At 52.4% G+C, this 17,005-nt stretch overlaps 1 protein-coding gene across 5 annotated transcripts in view; it reads right to left on the reverse strand.

Moving 5' to 3' along the window:
• KLHL29 (kelch like family member 29) overlaps window positions 1–17,005 on the reverse strand; it is a 315,206-nt gene that overhangs the window by 75,214 nt on the left and 222,987 nt on the right. Inside the window, exon 1 of one of the 5 annotated variants that reach the window (XM_047852394.1) lies at window positions 3,072–3,196. The exons of the other annotated variants lie outside the window; for them this stretch is intronic. The gene's annotated coding sequence lies outside the window, so the exon portion shown is untranslated. Of the gene's footprint in view, window positions 1–3,071; window positions 3,197–17,005 lie in introns of those variants that run through there. 5 annotated transcript variants of the gene reach the window in all.

Raw genomic sequence — 17,005 nt, forward strand, 5'->3', positions numbered from 1 at the left:
GTGACCCCAGGGGACAGCTTGATGAGGGCAGCCATGTGCTGGGTTGCTGGGGATAGGACTGGAGGCCAGTGGCCAGCCTCTAACGTGGCCTCGTGATTCCAGGCTTTGTGCCCGGCCCCGAGGGTCACCTGCAACCACTGACCACTTCCTGTGCCTTCTCTCTCACGGGTCACCACAGGGACCCAACCAGCTCAGCCATAAACACATGCCAGGCACAGATGAGCTAGAGCTGCCTGGACTGCCTCTATCCTCACGGCTCACGTTTATCGAGCGCCTCCTACATGCCAGGCACGGGCACGGTAAGATTTCCTTCCACAAGGTGTTTTCACCTTTATTTTACAGAAGAGAGTGATAGGACCCGGAGAAGTTCCGCAATAGCTAGAGTAGGCCGACTCGGTACGGTGACTCATGTCTATTCTATCCTTAGAGCCTCCGAAGTGATCTGGGATGGGTGGAATGTTCCAGACCACCCGGCCCCAGCCCCCTCCTGCTGTGGCTGACAGCCCCACAAACTGGTTTAGCCATATCAAGGCTTCATCCGCAGTACCCTTTTGGGGTAACACTTAGACCCTTCCCCTGTGCTCTGAGTACCAGCCATGGCCTCCCCTTACCCCCCTGTGTCCAGCCCAGCTGAGCCTCCTGCTCTGACCCTGACAGCACGCTGGGCTTCCCTCACGTCTCCTGCTGCCTCAGACTCCCTAGACCCTAAGCTACCACCGACGTGTTCCCCCAACCCCTGCCAGTGTTGTCTTGACACTCTCCACTGGGGCCAGTTCTTCAGTGTCAGAGCAGGGGTGGTACAAACACCTCTCTTCTCCAAAGTGTGCTGCAGGGCCCACCGTCACGTCCCTTCTGTCCCCAGCTCTCTCTTCCCTCCCTCTGGTCATCAGGCCTTGGCTCTCCAACATGGGGACTGAAAACTCGATGTCTGACCACTTCACCTGCCATTCCAGCATCTATCCGTGTTCTTTCATGGTCCTCCCCTCCGTGGGATTCCGGATGCCTTGGCTTTCCTGCTTACCTCTGTCGACCTCCACGCTTCAGTGCGGCCGTCCTTTCTCCGCCTTCCTCCTTCTTGAAACTCCCTTCCCTTCCCTTTCTGTGACAATGCTTTTCCTGGTTTTCTACCTAAACCTCTTCTGTGCTGATCATTTCTTCTCTGGTCAGTTCTCTGACATGGACATGCCCCAGGGCTCAGGCCAGGCCCCCTCTCTCAGGTCTGTTTGGGCCTTAGCTTCAGTCACAATTATCTTTCAGATAGGAAGCATCTGCACGGTGGCCCTCGTTTCTGATAGAACCCAGCTTCCTATAGTATTCTGGGAGTACATTTGCTTTTTTCCTTTCCCCACATCAAAGTCTATACCTTGGAGACATTCCTGCTAAAAGTGCAGCTCAGACGGCTGCCCTCGCGGACGTAAAGCAGCCGCAGCTGGCGCTCATGTTGGGGCTGTGCTCTCTCACGTGCCCTGTCTAGGCCCCCAGCCCCTTCCTCCGGCCCCCCCCCCCGCCCCCACCCCACGGATGGGGCTTGTGGACAAAAGACATGATAAATCTGGCAGAACCTTATAACTCAGAGCTTTCAACTTGCCTCTAACAACTTTCAACTGAAAACTTCTTAGTCCCATTTCCAAGTTACTTTTCATCCATTACAAAACCCACAAAATTTTCAAAGGGGCTTTGAAATAAGATCACCTAGAAAAAAAAAAAGCCCATCACAAATGAAAGTCTTTGAAAAGAAAGAGGCCCTTTCCTGTGCTTCAGTTCCCTGTGATATCAGTTTCCCTTTCATTCTGCTGAAAGGTGCAGGGCAGGCCGGGCCCTCAGCAGACGCCTGTGATGTGATGGAGCGAGTGGCCCAGACGGACAGACGGGGACGAGGAGGAGAACGAGGGGCACCTGCTCGCAGAGCTGGGATGGGCCTTTCATCGTCCCCCCGACAGCCGTAACCCGCTTGGCCCGCTCAGAGGCCCAGCCGCCCCGCGTGTCCCCGCTCACCTTGGCATTGGTGGCGACGCAGCTCCCTCTGGAGCAAGGCGACCTGTCTTCATTCTTAACACCAAAGTGGGCGGGAAGGGAGGCATGGCAGGAGCAGCCTGGCTCTGGCCTTTGATGGGACATTTCCCAATGCCAGCCCTGCAGGCAGCGACACTCGGGGACCACCCCTCAACCTCCCAGCCTCAGAGCCCGTGACACACCCATCCTCCCCAGGGTCAACTCCAGACTCAGATGCACATCAGATGCTAGCCATTTTGGAGGCTTTGTCATTCTCAGACTTGAAATCCTCAGTGGATCTGCTGAGAAAAGTCCTCTGTGAAGGGCAGCTGAGCCAGCAGTCGATGTGGGGATACGTGCGGGTCCCTTACTGAATCGTGTGCTGATCCGGCCTGGCCCTCAGAGGCCTGGGCCCTGAGAATCCAGTACTAATTTTAAGCCAGGCTCCCGGGACTTCCGGAGACGGTTCCCGACTACCCCAGGGGATGCAGAGGGCTCTTTCGTGCACCTTGGCCAGGGACCGGACTGGCCTCTCTGCCCCTTGAGGCCCTGCCAGGCCCTCCGTAGAAGGCATTCTAGGATTAACCAAGCCCTCCTTGAGTGCAGGACTCACCTCAGAGCCAGAAGAACCCCAAAATAAGTACTGGCTGGCTGTCTGCAACTCTTCCTCAGGGTCCTTTCTTCAGCAAACACCTAACACTCCTTTTAAAACTCCTGCAGTCTACCCTTCGAGTCTCGGGCCTCGGCGGAGCATTCCTTATTTTTTCCCACAGACAAAGGCCTGCCAGGGAGAGGGGACAGTTCTAAGTTCTAAAGCCCTGTGCCGTGTGACTCACACAGCCGACTCTCTGAGCACGAAGTTAACTGAGAGCTCGGCAAGGCGGTCCTGACACAGAGACGTCTTTAGCGACCTCATTAGAGCCTTAACAAGAGAGGGGATTGTGGCAGGGTCACCCCAAGGTCAGGCAGGACAATGCAACAAACAACGCAGCACAAATGTCCCTGTGAGGCAGCTCCTCAGGCGGGTGGCAGAGCCGAAGGAGCTAAGATAGCTTTACTGCCGGGACTTCAAGACTCACCGAAGCAAGTCCACCCGAGCGTGTGCCTCAGGACTGGAGCCTGGCTTCTGACGCGGTACGGGACTGACCAGCTCTGCAGTGGAATGTTCCAGAAGCACACAATGAGGGGCTCAGTTAACATCTTCCCAGCTCCCTGGTCCTCTGTCTCTCTGCTTTCTGCCTCCACAGGCTCTCTGTCATGAGAACGATGTGCAGCCAGGCAGGGTCCTGAGGGAGAGGAGTGCCCTCTGGCCACAGTCCAGCTCGGATCCCTTAGTTCAGAATTGAGGTGGCTTGAGTGATTTTTTTTTTTTTTTTAAAGAAATGGCATCATTCAGCACCAGTCTGTCTCTTCAGAAAGTTTGCTGGGCAGACAGATTCTATCCAAATCACTGCAGGTCCAGGTGCAAGAGGGAAAGAGACACAGGGAAGTGGCCCTCTTGGGGAAGACAGGTTTCTGGTCCTCAGGAGTGGCACCGGAGGAGGAGCAGGGTGGTGGGTCACAGAGCAGTGGGACAACCACAGTACTGTATGCTGGGGGGCTTAGACCTGGCTCACCATGGAGCCGGCTGAGAGATGGCATGCAGGGCCTGTGGCCACTTGCTCTGGATCCCTGGGTCAGGGAGAGTGGTCCAGACAAGCCCCCTCTGCTGACGCCCCTTCCTCAGCAGGGGCCCAGACTGCCTGGTCCCAGGCTTCCTTCCCTTCACTGTTGAGAGAGGCCTCCTCTCTGCCATGCTGTGCTGCCTGGCTACCACAGCTTCATCCATTGTGTGCTGGGGCTCATTGGCAGAGAGAGAGAGAGAAAATTCTAGCCTGTCTTCTTATAAAGCCACTAATCCCTTTGTGGGGGCCCCACCCTCATGATCTCATCTAAATCTAGTTTTCTCTCAGAGTCCCCATCTCCAAATACCATCACGATGGAGGTTAGGTTTGTACCGCATACGAATTCTAGGGGGACACAATTCTGTTGATTGCACTTACGTAGCCTGCACACAATGGGTGTTCAGAAAATGCTGTCCGAACCTAGTGAAGCTCTGTCTGCCTGCTGTTTTTGGGCTCCACCTCGTCCACCAGAACTGGGGGGTATTTAATAGAGGGACATGCAAGGGCCTGACCAGCATATGGCGGGTCTGCCCACCAGCCTGAGCTCTAATTTTCGGATGGTTTGCTTTTTTCTCTCACAACATAATCTCCATGATCTCTAGTCTTTCCTGAATGCTGTTGAAAGGCTTGTCGTATTTATCTCCGGAGAATCCGCCGTGCCCCTGTGCAATTTTCCATTGTCATGGTTCATTTTAATTTCCTCTAAGGCTGTTGGCCACTCTTGTGTTCAGAAATAGCTTGTTCCACTTAATAAAAGCGCTTAAATATGCAGACACGAGAAGTTTCCTTTGCTTGCTCCTAAATATCACAGTAAGTGGAGTGAGTTGCACGCCGAGCCTTATGCAGTTAGGCTGAGCACACGCCAGGTGGCTTCCCAGGAAGGAGAAGCTTGGAATGAAAGGTGCAAGGGTAGAAACAGGATCCAAGAATTTCTAGGGGAAACCCAGCCAGCCTGGACGCCACACATTGCATCGTCTGGCTGACAGCACACAGGTCTCCTGAAGTGCCTCCCCTCTCCAGAATGATCAGGGCTCTGAGTTCAAGGCCTGCTCCAGACCTCTAACTTACCCTATGACCTTGCACAAATCAGTTCACCCCTCAGAGTCCCTGCTTCTTCACCTATAAAGCCGGCCTGATAATCCTGCTTCCAAGGACCAATTTTGGTGAGGAGTGGATGTCCTCTGTTTCCAGGGCCCTAGCACAGAAGCTGGGACAAATCAAAGGGCACACAGCTTTCAGCAAATGGCAGCTATTATTACTATTAGCTCACTGGAATTGCAGGTCAAGGTCTTAGAGCTGTGATGGGCTTGTAGACCCAGATAGCCAGGGGCAGAGTCACAGGGCATCTTCTTTGGCTTAAATAACAATAATTAGGAACCAAGAGCCTAGGGTGACTGGTGGATGGGAATAGGAAGGAAGAGGCATGAGTCACTAACTTAAACTTCCTGATAGAATGGCAGCTCGGGGAGCCCAGTTCTCACCCTCAGCAGGTGGTCCTCAGCAGGATGTGAAGCCTCCTGGCCCTACAGACAAACCCTAAGCTTAGCTCTGGGGTTGGGGTGAGGCAGGCAGGGCAACACAGCATCTGGGTCAGAAGTGCCCCAGAGAAGGATGTTCCGGAAAGCCACATGCCGCCCACCCTCAACACCAGTTTCTGCCCACAAGAGTCACCCCTGGGGGCTTTTCACTTCTGTAAATACCCACACCTAAGGCCGTCTCCTCCCACATCTTCACCCAGGGTCAGCTCTGGCATCATAACTTCTACTGCTCAGGCAGGGGGGTAGGGTAGTTTAGAGATCCACGTGAGGTCACATACATAAGTTGAGAGCGGTGACCTGGACCTTGGTCACAGCCAGACTGTAGCTCTCCCCTTCTGCATCTATGTCCTTGTGAACACAAGACTCCAACCACCCACAGTGTGTGCGTTCTACAACCCCGTTCCTGGACAACACACGGGTTTACACCTTCTTGAAGATGCACGTTCTTGAAGATGCACAAGCGTGCACACACACACTCACCTACTGACACACCAGGCCCACACACACGCCTTCTGTACAGCCCCAGCCGGCTCGGGCTTCGGGGGGATGGCGGCCCCCATGGGGCAGGAGACGCTAGCAGACTCTCCCTTCTTGCCCCACAGAATCTTTTTTTTTCTTCCACAGCTCTGAAACACGGAGTCCCCCATGGCCACTTTGAGCTTCCCTCCCAGACACTTTTTCCTAAATCAGCTTCCAATCTGACTCATTTCAGTTTTAAAACAAGAAAACATCAACAAACACGATGGAGGGAAACAGATGGTAACAATTACAGGAGGGAGAAAACAGAGCCGTTCCCTTTACAAGGGGCAGGCAAACATATTGTCCCCAGGCAGTGCATCGACCCCCAGCCACGCTGTATGAACCTGGGTGTCGGGCTCCCAGGGCCTGTGCCCATCACAGGGGACATAAGGGGTCATAAGGCCTCTGAGCACCGCAGGGCAGGTCTGCTGAACCTGGCAACAGCTAGTTCTCCAGGGAGGGAAGGATGGACGTTCCAGCACATACCAGACTACCTCTACCTCTGACGTCCTGTCTAAGGCCCAAGATGTGGGTGGGATGCTTCCTCCCCTGCTGTGACTGACCCCGGCTGCCTCCTGACAACCACAGCAGCCTGCCTCACCTGCCAGAGCCCCTGAAGGAGGGCAGGATGGCGTCTCTCATTGTGGGTGGTGGCGAGAGCCAGGCTGCCTGGTCCAAATGCAAATCCCGCCACTTATAAGTGGCCAAGCTAATGGACCTCTCTGTGCCATCATTTCCTTTCTCCTAAGATGGAGATAGTTCTAGAACCTACACGATAGGAGTTATGAATTAATATGTGCAAGGGACTTAGAAGCAGGCCTAACACACATGAGTGCTATGTGCAGAAGTGGTCTTGTTCTTACCCACGCAGACAGCCAACTTCTGGCCTGGCACTCAGCATCCATAAAGGCCTGCCAAGTAGAGGGACAAGGAGGCAGGCCTGAAGCTGTGCCCTGCAAGATGGACGAGGCATTCCAGGCAGGGGACGCCATAGACCGGAGTTAGGGCTGATGGGAGAAGCCCCGCTGTAGAGGCAGGGTGCCCGAGGCTCTGGGAGCAGCAGACGGCCAGGTCCAGGGTCCTGAGCAATACGTCCTGCCATTTGTCCATCCTGTGTGTGTTGAGCAGGACAAGGGTCCTGCCCTCTAGCAGCTCAGGCTGGTGGAGGCAGGCAAGGAAACAGGTGCAAACTGGGGACATCAAGTGATTTGACAGAGGGGGGGCACCCACCCCAGCCCCTTGGGCCCGGGAAAGCTGCCTGGAGGAGAGGCTGAGTCCTGAGTGGCAGGGGAAGGAGTGTGGGGGTGGAAGGATGGGTAATGTGGCATTCTGGGCACGGGGGACATGATGCCTTTGGGGATCAGAACAGCAGGGCATTGAGAGTGAGGGGTCTGAGTCATTACTGGAGTGCCCCAGGCAAGGATTCCACATCTCTGAGCCTCAGCTTTCCCTCATGCGGGATGAGAATTACAGCCCCTCCTTCCCAGGCATTGTGTGAGAAGTAGAAGTAAGAATGCGTATCAAAAGTGCCTAGCTGACTCCTGGCACAAGAGGTGCTCACCACAGGGAACTGCTGTGGACCCGCCTTTTGGATGGGACTCTCTCCCACGGGTCCTGCTCTTAGACACATTTATGCACACAAGCTCTCACGCAGGATAAACGTTCCCCAGCGCTCCGTGATCGCACATGTCCTCACACACTGTTCTGGACTGATTGTGCCCCCAGAACTCCTATGTTGGAATCCTAACCCCCATGTGATGGGAGGTGACTAGGTCTCAAAGGTGGAGCCCTCATGAAAGGGATCTGTGTCCTTATGAGAAGACAGGAGAGAACTCTCGGTCCCTTTCTGCTCCCTGTGTGAGGGAACAAGGGTAAGTCAGCAGTCTGCAACCTGAAAGGGGCTCTCACGAGAGCCTGACCGTGCTGGCATCCTGATCTCAGCCTTCCAGCCCCCAGAACTGTGGGAGAGAAATTTCTGCTGTTCATAAGCCACCCAGGTCATGGTAGTTATGACAGCCTGAGCTAGATAAAACATGCACCCTCCCACATGTTCACACGCAAGGGTACAAGGAGACACCAGTTGGCATGCACTGTGTTCGCCATATCTCCCCCTTTGCTTCCATCTGGTCCCCTCTCCCACCCCCGGAATCCGCGGAGACTTTAGCCTCGTGGGATGTGCTGTGGCCACCCCTATTCCAGGGCCCTGGATAAGGTGGGCTGCATTCAACCACCAGAGAGAGACTTTGTTGTGCAGTGGCAGCAGGCTGTGGAAGCCCTGGGATGAAGGGGAGGAGGGTATATTTCATTCCTTCTCGCCCCCTCCCGGGGCCTGTTCCTCACAAATGCACATCAGGCAGCTTATCTGGTAAGCGTCCCAAAGTGAGGAGGGGAGGCTCTCTGGCACACGCTATTTTGGTGGCTACTTCTATTTTAAAACCTACTGACATCCCCTCTTGTTCTCCTGGAGGGCTCAGCGTCTTCGAATTCTCCGTCTGTCCATTCCGTGGCCTGGAGGAGCCTGTCCTATTTGCATCAGGGGCCAGCCTGCTCCTCTCTGCCCATTTGCTCCAGGCACCCGCTGCTGTTTCTTTCTTTCTTTAAAAAAATGTTTTTTTAAAAAAATGTTTATTTACTCTTGAAGGAGAGAGAGAGAGAGAGAGAGAGAGAGAGAGAGAACGTGAGTGGGGGAGGGTCAGAGAGAGAGGGAGACACAGAATCTGAAGCAGGCCCCAGGCTCTGAGCTGTCAGCACGGAGCCCGATGCGGGGCTCGAACTCACGATCTGTGAGATCATGACCTGAGTGAAGTTGGTTGCCCAACCGACTGAGCCCCCCAGGCACCCCCTGCTGCTGTTTCTTCTTCAGCTCTCTGGGTAGCCCAGACAAGACCCTTCTCTCCTCATTTGAAAAACCGGCTGTTGGAAAATAGCAGAGGGTCTCGTCTGTCCCTTAAATGTGTGTCTTGAGATGCCAGGCGGTGCGACCATTTAAGACATCCTGCTTGCTCTCTGAGCGCTGGTCCCATAACGGGGACCTGGCTTCCCATGCAGATTTGCCCGTGTGGGTGTCTCATCGTATACGGCACACAACGGCCTCTGCTTACACACCCATCTCTGTGGGCTTGGCCTTCTCTCTAAGTGCTGGTGTTTCTCAGGGTGCTATAGTATTCTCAGGCCTTCCTCCCCTATACCTGTATAGGATCCTGTTTGCCCTTCTGGACTTAATTATTGCCCAGTTGCCAAATCTTCATCACCTTTAAAATTCCAGACCCCACGACCCCACATGTTCAAATGCTTAGCAGACATCTTGACTGGGCTGTTTCACCTACACCTCCAACGCAGCCTGTCCTCCCCAGATCTGCCCCCTCTGTTGTACGGTGGTCCCATCACCCGCTGTTACCCAGGCAGGAGCGGGGACTGGGCTTTAGCGGCCCCTCCTCGGTAGCTCTCCAGCAGCCTTGACCACCCTGCTCCTTAATCTGCCTTCCACCCAGCCTCCGGGTCACCCATGGGATGCACCCCAATCTGTTCTTTGTGTTGCCGCCCCGTTTTCCCCTAAAATGCAAGTATGACTGTGTCACTCTTCCCTCCCAAACCCTCCAGCCTCATAGTCTAAGGGTCACGTCCCAACTCCTTGATGTGGTTCTCAAAGCATTGCTGGCCTCCTGGGCCCCATCTCTCGTCACTCCTAGTCTTGCCCTTCCTCCTCCCCAGGATTGCCTCACATGCGGTTTGCAGCTTCACGTCTCCAGGCATTGGCCCCAGTGTGTCCATGGGGCTCCCCTTCATCAAGCCTCACTCCGTCTTATCCTTGAAGACTCAGCTCAGGCATGTTCTCCCGAGAAGCCTTCCCTGAACAAGCTCCTTGTCCCCGCTGGGCCACATGTATTGCCCCTGGTCTCCTAACACACCCACGAGGATGGAGCCCCGTGTGTTTCTATTTGCTCACCCCTCCCTCACTGCAGTGTGAATTCCTTTGAAGTGGAAGACTTTGTTTTGCCTCCAAGAAAGGGTCCAGGGCATAGTAGGTGCTCAGTAAAGGTTTGAGTTACGAATTAAGTCTTAATAGTAGGGAAGTTTCTCCATGATGCTCTGAGAGTGTGGGGCAAGGCAGGCTGAATTTTATGCAGTTGTTGGCTTTACCTAGGTCCCAGAAAGGACTCGATTTCTCTCTTCCTGGTACGATTCCAGGGCGAAGTGTGTTTTGAGTCCTTTCTAATCAAGCTGTCAATAGGGAGTCCTGACATCAGGCATTGATTTTTTGCCAAAGGGGAGGCAGCTTCCCCTGTGCGTTCCGCATCTCGGCAGTCAGCTCATATTTTTAGACCCTAATCTCTTCTGTCATCACAGACCATGCCCACCTCCATGCCACTGGGACCCAGGTTTCTAAAATCAGTGTCAGAGTTCCTGTCACTGAGATGTTAGAAGAGTGCACACCGAGGCCTGCACAAGTGGACCCATCCCCTTAACCCATTTCTTCCCCCTGCCCCCCACCCCAGTCGCTTTGAGGCCTCAGACCCCTCTAGGAGGGGTGCTCTTGGAGCACCCACTGCCTTCAAAATATTTCGCCAGCCCCTGGCGAGCCAGCCCGGAACCAGCCACTTATCACTGCTGGAGAAGTGAGCCCTGGTTCTTAGATCAGCCCAGAGATGCCCCCAAGTGTGACACATCAGGCTCAGGGCCCCCCCCGCTGCAGAGACGATCACAGACCCATTACTTTAAAACATTTCATTCACGTTTTCCTTTCCCTTCTAGCAGGGAAGGAGCAGAGGAACGAACAGTCACTGAGTCTGGGGATCCAGGAACAGGGGCTCTGGCTGCAACCTGCCATCTGCAATTGAGAGGCCACCTCTCCTCAGCTGATAGCTGCAGCTGCCGGGTGAATGTCCAGTCCGGCTGCTCGGTCTCCTGGCAGCCAGGTTCAGGTGTGGTTCAGGGACAGGAAGCAGGCAGGAGGTCAGAAGGCAGAGGGCCATGGACACAGCAGGTTTGGCCAAGCCACTGTATATATGTGGTTGTGCAGTGTCCTTCTCTGCTTGCATGAGCCATGTGCCCTGACAAAGGGACACCTCCACCTAGAGTGCCTGTGATGGTGAACTTTCCTCGTCTGCTTGGCTAGGCCATGGCGTCCAGGTGTGTGGTCATACATCACTCTGGATGTTTCAGTGAGGGCATCTGGGGGCAGATTAACATATTTTAAAATATATTTTTAATGTTTTAAATTAAACTCCAGTTAGTTAACATACAGTGTAATATTAGTTTCAGGTGTATGGAGATTAACATTTATTTATTTATTTAAAGTTTATTTATTTTTGAGAGAGAGAGAGGGAGAGAATGAGTGGGGGAGGGGCAGAGAGAGAGGTGGGTGGGGTGGGGTGGAAAGAATCCCAAACAGGCTTCCCACTGTAAGCACACAGCCTGATGTAAGGCTCAATCTCACCAACTAGGATATATGACCTGAGCCAAAATCAAGAGTTGGATGCTTAGCTGACTGAGCCATCCAGGCACCCCTGAGATTAACATTTATATCAGTGGACTTTGAAAAAGCAGATTGCCCTTCCTAATGTGGGTGGGCCTAATCCAATCAGTTGAAGCCTAAATAGAACAAAAGATTGACCTCCCCTGATCAAGAGGAAATTTTACCAGCAGACAGACTTTGGACTTGAACTGTAACACTGACTTTTCCCAGGATCTCCAGCCTGATGGCCCAACCTTGCCAGCTTTCATAATCACCTGAGCCAGTTCTATAAAACAAATATTCTCTCTCTATGCATCCTATGGGTTCTGTCTCTTTGGAGAGCTCTGGCTAATACATCTCACTTATCAAAATTGCATCTTTATTGCATAAGGACTAGTGGGCACCTGTAACGGTTAAGTTGTAGTGTAGGGCTAACCTGTAACCTTAAGAAATAACAGCTTTGTTTTAACATTGTAGATTAAGAGATAACAACCTTGTCCTGTCAATCAAGGGAACAAAAGTTTAAGGAAAATCAACTGGTTTAGTGTTTGATTGGATTGGGGCAAGGGCATGTCTGAACAGTTTCCACCCCAATCTGGGAACTATTTCTTTGTTCTGTCCCCAGGTGATGATGATAAGACGATGTGGTCGGCTATAAAAACTCTGTACCCCAGCTGTTCGAGACCGCACTCTGGTCAAGAGTGTCGGTCCTGATCGGTTGGCCTTGCCTCTCATTGTAATAAACTTTGTTGTGATGGTCACTGGTTCCCGTAGCATTCTGTTTCAAGAGTCGTGTGGATACAACACACCCTGGAAGGCAGATCTGCCACTTGTCTGGGACATAGGTGCTGAATCTGCATTAAAAGTTTGGGCATGCCCTGACTTGAAGGGTCTCATGGGTGATGTTTTTACAGGGGAGGAATCACTACCACATCCCAGGTTGTGACTTTCCAAGGCAGGCAGACTAGCAGGCCCCCAGGTTAAAAAAAAAAACAAAACTAACCTGGCCATGACACTCCTGTTTCAAGCTCCTCAGGGGCTCTAGGGCAAAGCTTGAGCCCTGCACGCAGCCCATGACTCCCCTGGGGACCAGGCCCTGGTCTGGTTTCTAGCTTCATGCCACACCACACTCCTCACACGCTCTTGAACCTTCCCTCTCCACCCCCACCCATTCTTTTCTTGTCTTTCTGCCTTTGTACCTCCAGTTCTCACTGGAGTGCTCTGCCACCACCTCTTTGCTTGCAGAGCTGGAACTTAAACTTCAGCACAGGTGTTACTTCTCCAGGAAGCCTTCCCTGACCACTCCCTATGCTCAAGTCTGGACTGTATCTTCCTCCTCTGGGCTGTGACAGGACTCAGGGCTGATCCTTTGGGACTCCTCCCACTATTGCCTGCTTCTTCCTCCAGGCTTTGAGTTCCTTGAGGTCCTGGGCTGGGACATAGTTGGCATAATAAGTGTTTGTCGAACGAGTGAGTGAGAGCACAAATGAAATGGTCACTTCATATGGTTTCTCTTGGGTTCTTCCTAGTTGAAATGCTCTGGTGGATCACTCAGACTCATTTTTGCATCATTTTCAAGGACAGGGTAATGTTATTGCCCAGGCTCTAAAGTCATGTGTCAGCTTGTGGGTATTGATATATCTGGTAAAAAGTGCTGATGATCTAAATAAGAAAACGATCACAAAATTTTATTGAGCATTAACTCTATTAAGTACTGAGCTAAGCTTTTTATCATCTAATTTAATCTACTCCTCATAACTAGGTTCACTAGGTGAGCTTCAGAGAGGTTACTTAACTCACTCAAAGTTGCACAGCTAACAAAGTGGAATTGGGCTATGAAGCTGGATTTGATCAGAAAACCTGTGTAGTTAACCACTGAGCTTCAAAGCCTAGGATTATTTTCTTGGTAACAGTGTCTAGGTGGGCTGTAAAATCTGTACCAGCTGGAGCCCTCACCCCATATGGACCCCATAAAGGAACACCCATAGAAAGCTGGACTTTGTGTGTGGATGCCAGGTGCTACCCAATCTCTCAGGCAGGAATCTCAGCTCCTCTCAGTTCAGGATCAGGTCTGTGCCCTGTGGCCCCTCCCTGTCCTTCCTGCCAGCCCCAGGGCCCCACTGCCTGGGCAAAAACAGAGGCTGTGCAGGCAAGAAGTCGGGACCTCTCTGTGGCTGACGTCCACCTCGGAGAGGGCAGCTGTCCAAGGTGGCCAGTTTTCTGGTTTTTTTCACCAAAGCATTTCTGAGGGTGTGGGAGGTACTCCTCCAGGGACCTGGGTCCCAATCACAGTGAGAGGGCATATACAGCACTCAGATGATGGCAGGTTTTGTTTTCAGGAGCTCAGCAGGATCCTGGGCCTAGAAACAGACCAAGCTGGGAGAGGGGATGTGGTGCTGGACCTGAGTCCTTTGCTCTTCCAAGGGCCATTCTGAGTGGGAGGAGCCAGGAGGTACCAGGTGAGAGAGGCGGGTGGGAGAGGCTGGCGCTAGGCCCATCTCCCTCTGCTCATGTCCATTCATGGCCTCTGATTTTCTCAGCAGAGAGGTATGACCAGAGAGCTTTCTAGAGCCACTGACCATATTTTGAACAGTTTGGGGATTCAGCAACCCTCTAGAAAACGTAGCTAATTTGGTCAGATTATGGATTCAGGAAAGATTGTAATACTTCAGTCCCTGACTTATTAACGCCATCTGTATTTTCAGGGTTCTCTAGAGAAACGGAACCAATGGGAGATATATATATGAAGAGATTTATTACAAGGAATTGGCTCATGTGATTATGGAAGCTGAGAAGTCCCAAGATCTGCAGTTGGCAAGCCGGAAACCCAGGAGAACCAATGGTGTAAGATCTAGTCCAAAAGCTGGCAGGCTCAAGGCCCAAGAAGAGGCAATGTTTCAGTTCGAGTCTGAAGGCAGGAAAAAAACCAATGTTCCAGCTCAAGCTGTCAGGCAGGAGGAGTAGTTCCTTCTTATCTATAAGAGGGTTAGCCTTTCTGTTCTATTTAGAACTTCAACTGATTATATAAGGCCCACCGACATTAGGGAGAGCAATCTGCTTTATTCATTCCGCTGATTCAAATGTTAATCTCAGCCAGAAACACCCTCACAGACACATCCGGAACACTATCTGGCCAAATATCTTGGCCTCCCTTGACCCAGCCCAGTTGATGCATAAAATTAACTATTGCACCATCTCCTACAACTTCCACAACTACATCACTGCTTGTTGTAATTTTTATATGAATCTGTGCTCTGGGTAGGAAGAGTCCAGGCAGGGAAACACACACACACTCGCACACACACACGCGCGCGCACACACACACACACACACACGCACACACGCAAAACCAAAACAATAAGAATACTAAGCAGAGCTTGAGAATTCCTTCCATGCTTACAGAACTTTTCCACTGGCTCGGCCTTGCCAGTAAATACTGCCCACTCCCAGGAGAGGAAGGGTCTGCCTCTTCTCCCCTCCCCCCCACCAGCAAATAAAATAAATAAGCCGCTTCCCAGCCACATCTGCTCCCCGGTCTCAGCATATGCTCTGCCTAGCTTGCTTCTTAACTGTTCAGACTCTAACGGGCAGTGTCCTCTGTGCCTCTGCCCCCCTTGGGGCCTTCTCCTGGCCCGGCCTTCCCAAGCTGCTGCTTTATGCATTACCCACAACATCAAAAATGTTCCACTGGTGGTTTCAAGATTCCTAAAAAACAGATTCAAAACATCTTTAATACTCTCTGAAGAAGCAATATATCACAGAAAAAGCTGTAACCTTTAGTACAGCTGATATTATCCAGACTGGGGGCTGATTAGCGAGGTAACCGCAGCCACTTCGTATTCTGCGAGGCTGCTGGACGTGCGCCGTAGTCTGGCCACCCACTGTTGGCGCTCCCAAGAAAGGAGGCTGCTGATTTTCCAAGTGTTTGCCTAATCCCCTTTTCTATAACCTGAAAAAGAGTCACAGTCCTCAAAGGGGGTATTTTCCAAAAAAACAGCCTCCCCCTATTAACACAACATCTCTGAAAATAATACGGACAGTTCCTCCAGCATGGAATGAATTTTCTTTCCTTTTCTTCCCATCGCAGAGTCGAGAGCACAGAGCTCTGGCTGAGCCTTGCCAAGGCAGCCAGACAGAGGGAAAGCTCAGTGAGCTGTTATGTATGCGAGCTTCACGAGGACCAAAAGCCAGCAAGGAACTCCCTTCTCCTAGAGGATGGGGGACAAGTGTGGGGTGGGCGGCGGGCCCACCCAGGCTTCCGTTTGGGTGACTTCCACGAGGGGCTGTGGCACTTGCTGCTGCCTTGCCCGAGGGGGATGCGGCCGGGAAATCAGATACTTGGATTCGCCAGGTTGTTTACTCTTGCTTCTTTCTGAAGGTTAATGTTATGGGCAATCAAAGCAAGCTGAGAGGAGGAGACAAGAGGCAGAAAAATGGAAACCTTCAAACCAGTAAAAGGTTTCGTTTACCTTTGGTAAATAAAAGTGTGTTCATATTTTCACAAAGATATTTCTATTTCACCAGCTTACGATTCAAACTGGGCTGGGCAAACACGCCGTGATATGTCACAGTGCTAATCCAGGGAGAAACGGAAAACAGAGACTAAACGTAGGGATCCCCCTGTGGCTCTCCCTTAGATCCAGAAGGCAGACCAGCATCTACATTAGCTGATGCCCAAGGAGGCTCTCCCGTCCTCTGCCTGCCTTGGTCTGGGTGGGGATCCATCATGAGCGACCCCGGGAACAGAGCCAGAGACCCCCAGACTTAGTGCAAACTACAGAACCAATCCCCGCCCCTTCCCCCCCCCCCCCCCCTCTGTGTTCTTGGACAGGTCACCAGACTTCTCCCAACCTATTTCCTGTTTTCTGTGGGACAGTGTCAGTCTTACAGTTCATGGGGTGGCAAAAATGATGGATGCCAAACCCTCAGCCTGGGCCTCACGCAGACTGGGTCCCTCCAAGATGAGAGGTTGTATTATTCCTATTATTCTAGAAAATGTCGTAGAGAATTGTTTGCTTGGTGATTGGAACTATGTTTCTTTTTAATAAAATCTTGATTTAAAAAAGGCCTGGAGGCACCTCTATTTTCTTTATTCAGCAGGATGGGGAGTGTGGCCAGGGTGACATTTAGAATCCCAGCAAATGCCTTGCTCTGACTAGCCGAGCTCCGTTCTCCTCTTCCCATCTTTCCCGCCTCCTCCCAGTTTAAGAAAGGGGAGATTAGATAAAATGAGAGCTATGAGGCTCCCTCCCGGAATAAGTTAAACCCAGGCTGGGTGTGGACTCTCTTTGGGACTCAGTGAAGGAGTAGAAGCTGGCAGAAAAGGAAGCAGGGTGCTCCTTGGAGCTGAGGGTCAGTGGGGGAGCCTGCCTGGCCACTGGGGGGAAGCTCGGGGACATGCCACCCCTGGCGAGGCCTGGCGACCCTGGGAACAGAGCCGGAGACCCCCAGACTTAGCGCAAACCACAGAACCAACTCCCCCCGCCCGACACTCTGTGTCCTTGGACAGGTCACCGGGCTTCTCCCAACCTATTTCCTGTTTTCTGTGGGGGCAGTGTCAGTCTTACAGTTCATGGGGTGGCAAAAATGATGGATGTCAAACCCATGGCAGATGGGCCTGAGGGGTCTACACTCCCCACTGGGACCCACAGCCCCAGTGATGTCATTCTCATGAGTCTGAGGGGACCGGCCTTGGGATCCCTCACCAGGAGGAATCAAGGCCTGGAAGACCAGAGGCCATAGTGAGCCTGGTTCCCAAAAGAGAAGCAGAGGTAGGTCTTGCAGGTCCCGGAGCAGGCGTGAGAATGTTTGTTGACGGGACAGAAAGGCTTACTGCC

The sequence above is a fragment of the Prionailurus viverrinus genome, chromosome A3 (assembly GCF_022837055.1).
Source record: "Prionailurus viverrinus isolate Anna chromosome A3, UM_Priviv_1.0, whole genome shotgun sequence".
In the NCBI taxonomy this organism is placed as follows: Eukaryota; Metazoa; Chordata; class Mammalia; order Carnivora; family Felidae; genus Prionailurus; species Prionailurus viverrinus.